Raw genomic sequence first — 4189 nt, 5'->3', positions numbered from 1 at the left:
TACAACACAAAGAAGTAGAGCTCGACCCGAAAGGTACAAGCAATGCTCTCGAGGTTCTTGCTCAATGTAACCCTCAAACACTCTTTGAGCTTGTCTAATCCTTTCTTTCATAACCCTCTTACCCCTGACCACGTTACAAGCCCAATAAAGCCCATGTGGATCAAGGAATGACTAATTTTGCTTTTAAGTTGGGATTTTGGAATGAAACCCGCGCACGCTTGTGATTGTTGAAAAATATATATATCTAAAATCCCCAAGTTCACACTTGCACATTTGAGAAGAAATCTCATTCAACCAGGAGCTCGCAAAAAATGCCTGAAGCCAATAGTGATAGTAGGGTACACGTGATGTTAGTCGCTCATGCAAAACTCCTTAGGATTCCTTTGAATCCAATGGTGGCCTTTGCCTCGGGATGAGCCCGTGTCATCAAGTTTCAGTGGGATCACCAGACCCATGGCATCACTCTATGACCATAAATCAAGAAAGTTCCACTTGGTCACATACCAAAGTGTGACAATCCATTTCCATCCTTCAATGGGGCACAAGATTGGTCCCAAAGCCATATATTTTCTTGTCGTGTAGAATAATCGAAGTTTTTAAAAAGAAAGGGGAAAACCCCAAGATCAATATTTCGGTTGATTGATTAAATGTCAAACGGCTCCATTGTCGTCACTCCAAAATTGTCAAGTGACTAAATCAAACAGAACATACACTTTGAGGGAGTCCCCGACGAGATTTGCAAAAAAATAGGATGAGATTGCATGAGTTATCACATCCTTAAAAAAATAGTCAATTTGTGTTTTCCACAAAAAGAAAAAAATCAAACCAAAATCAAAATCACACAAAAATAGGAAAGAATGTCATGAACATTGTACAAATTTCCATTGCATTGCATTGTTGCATACAAAGCCTGCATTTATTGCATTTCAAGATAAAGGTTGCATGCATCTGCATCCCAAAAATCATGGTCATCCAGTTTCTTTGTTTTTAAGACTATTACAGTCTTCTTTGCCTTTCGGAGACAATCAAGTCCGTTGGCATGCAGAGACAATCATGGTTATCCGCTTTCATTGTTTTCAAGACTATTACAGTCTTCTTTTCCTTCTAGAGACAATCAAGTCCGTTGGCATGCGGAGGCAATCATGGTCATCTGCCTCTTTTCAAAGACGACAATGTCTTCAATCATCTATGCTTTTAAAAGGTGACAATGGCTTCATTTACATTTCGAAGATGACAATGTCTTCAAAAAGGCGACAATGCCTTCATTTACATTTCGAAGATGACAATGTCTTTCGTCATTTATGCTTTCAAAAGGCGACAATGCCTTCATTTACATTTCCAAAGACGGCAATGTCTTCGGTCATTTATACTTTCAAAAGGCAACAATGCCTTCATTTACATTTCGAAGATGACAATGTCTTTAGTCATTTATGCCTTCAAAAGGTGATAGTGCCTTCATTTACTTTTCGAATATGACAATGTCTTCAAAAGGCAACAATTCCTTCATTTACATTTCAAAAGCGACAATATCTTCAGTCATTTATCCTTTCAAAAGGCGACAATGCCTTCATTTACATTTCAAAGACGACAATGTCTTCAGTCATATATGCTTTCAAAAGGCGACAATGTCTTCAGTCATCTCAAAGACTTCAATGTCTTTTGTCCTTGTGCTTCACAGGACTCAACATCCTTTGTTTCTATGCTTTAAAAAATAAAAAAAATAAAAAGGAAAAGAAGAATAACTTCAATGCCCTCATGTTTTCTCGGTTTCAGTTCCTTGGCTTTCGCCAGGTACCCGGTCAGATAGCAAGAGGGGCAATTTTCATACCCTAATTTCATCTGGGGACCTTCATTTTCTAACATTTTGATTCTTGATGGCCAAATTGAGCTGCTTAGCGCTAGTTTCCACACAATCCGGCAAAAGGGTCATTTTCACACTTTTTCAGACCCCTGGCTCCCCTCTGGCTAGCCTGGGCCACCAAAATAACTTCATGATGAAGTAAACAGATCGCCTGGGCGAGCAAGGTTGCTTCAGAATGAAGTAACAGCTCGCATGGGCAAGCTCAGCTCGCTTGGGCGAGCTACCTTCATCCCAAATGCCTTGTTTTGCTATAAATAGGCTTGAAGGGAGGCTGAGGAAAAGGTCTTGAGGTCCAGAATGGAGAAGAAAGAATAGAAAAGAAGAAGAGAGAAGAGAAAAAGAAGCTAAAACACCGCCGAATCGTGACTGCAATCGATTTCTACATCGTTCTTCAGTCGTTCTTCGTTCTTCATCCAGTTAGTTTTTATTTTTAAGTTTTGAATTGACTCTATGAACCCTTAGGGGTCCTTTTTATTGTTTTGTGCATCTTCATCTCCTTATCCTATCATCGGTGATCACTTTTCTTTTGTAAAGTATGTTTTAACCAATACCACAACTTATCTTTAAGGGATTGAAGGTTAATAAACAAAAAAAAATGTAAACCAAAATAAAACCAACTCATAAACTTTTTAATTTCATCAAAAATCAAGAGATTGTTTCAAGGTCCAACACCTTAACGATTCTCTCTTCCTTTCAAACTTGAGAAGATCGTTTCAAGGTCCAACGCCTTAACGACTCTCTCCTCTTTTCAAAAATCAAAAGATCGTTTCAATGTCCAACTCCTTAAACGACTTTTGTTCGCACCTAAAATAAATCTTTCAAAAAGATAAAAAACAATTCAACAAACAAACTTTCAGACTTAAAGAACTACGTAGGTCTGATTTGCTCACCGCACCTGAAAGAAGCATTGAACACACAAAACACAATGAATTAGATATCGAAAGTAATTACATCAACTGTTCATTAGAAATCCCCAACTAGGGTTTTTAGCCAGCCATACAAGGAACCCTAATACAAGTGAGGCAGAAAGTACAGAGCAATTGTTGCTTACACAGGAAGGGGGACCCCTCCTCCTCTTCTTGGCACCTCACAATCACTCAAACACTCTCTAATATCTCAAAGTAATGAACCATAGCTTCCTTGCTTAGTTGCTATCTCTCTGCTGCCTCCAGAGCACTATTCTTAAATTTTGTGCAAAAGTATGCAGCTCTGGTAAAAGTGTTTTGTCACCCTAATTCGGACAAATCAGGCTTTAAATAGGCTCTGAAATCACGATGTAGCACTTAGCGCCAGTAAGTGGATTTGGGCTTGGTTCCAGTTTGCGCTAAACCTGGCAAGAGACGAACGTCTAGCTTAGCGAGATGATCTCGTGCTTAGCACATGGCCTCGATTCTTATGCTCTTCCAGATTCTCTCATCACGCTTAGCGCGCTGTAGCTGCACTTAGTGGTAGATGCGCGCTGAGCCCACAGGTTCCGCTTAGTGCGATTGCTCTTTTTAGCACTTCAAAACTTTAGCCTCTTTTGACCTGAAATTGTACATATTTTATCATTAATTCCAATTAAAGATACTCTAATGACAGGTATCTAGAAATATCAAGATTTATTTACAAATTCCTACAAAAGAGCTATAAATTGGGGAAACTGTACATGTTTTGAAAAAAATTTCTATACAAAAGTTAGTCGTATAAGACGACTAACAGACTTCCCCAAATTTACAGTTTTGCTTTCCCTCAAGCAAAGAAAGAACAGCTCACTTGTCCTCAAGTGACAATATCTATAGTGGTTATTCAAAACTTGTGTTTGTCTCAAGAGAATTCAATCACATGAAGTGAATGTCATAAAATGCTTCAATCAACAATCCTTCAAAGATAGGAACATTTTTATTAGGACTCGCAACTGAAATAAGCTAGTAAGAATGGCAGATATCAAGGAAGGATCATTAACCAAAGCCTCACGGTCATTGTTTCACTCAAGCACAAGTGTTTAGGCTTATTTAATCATCAACAACTAACACAGATCTCAACCTTTGCAATTCATCTCGTGCCATACAGTTATAAACACACAAATTGAATTAGAAGGACTTTTCATAGGCTTGTAATGAGGCTGTGCTGCAAATAATTCATGGTTTTTCTAGGATGCAAAAGCTTAGATTCTAGGAGAGCATTCATCCATAGATCAACCCTTTTCTTTTTATTCCCAACCTTATTACTTTCCCTTTGGCACTTAGCTTTTTCTTTTTATTAAATGGCAGCACACACACACGTTTACTTTATAATTACTGTTTTTTTTAACACACATTTAACTGTGTGTGCTGCTTTGCTCTTACC

This window comes from Glycine soja, chromosome 19 (genome assembly GCF_004193775.1).
Source record: "Glycine soja cultivar W05 chromosome 19, ASM419377v2, whole genome shotgun sequence".
In the NCBI taxonomy this organism is placed as follows: Eukaryota; Viridiplantae; Streptophyta; class Magnoliopsida; order Fabales; family Fabaceae; genus Glycine; species Glycine soja.
This window is presented reverse-complemented; position numbering follows the sequence as displayed.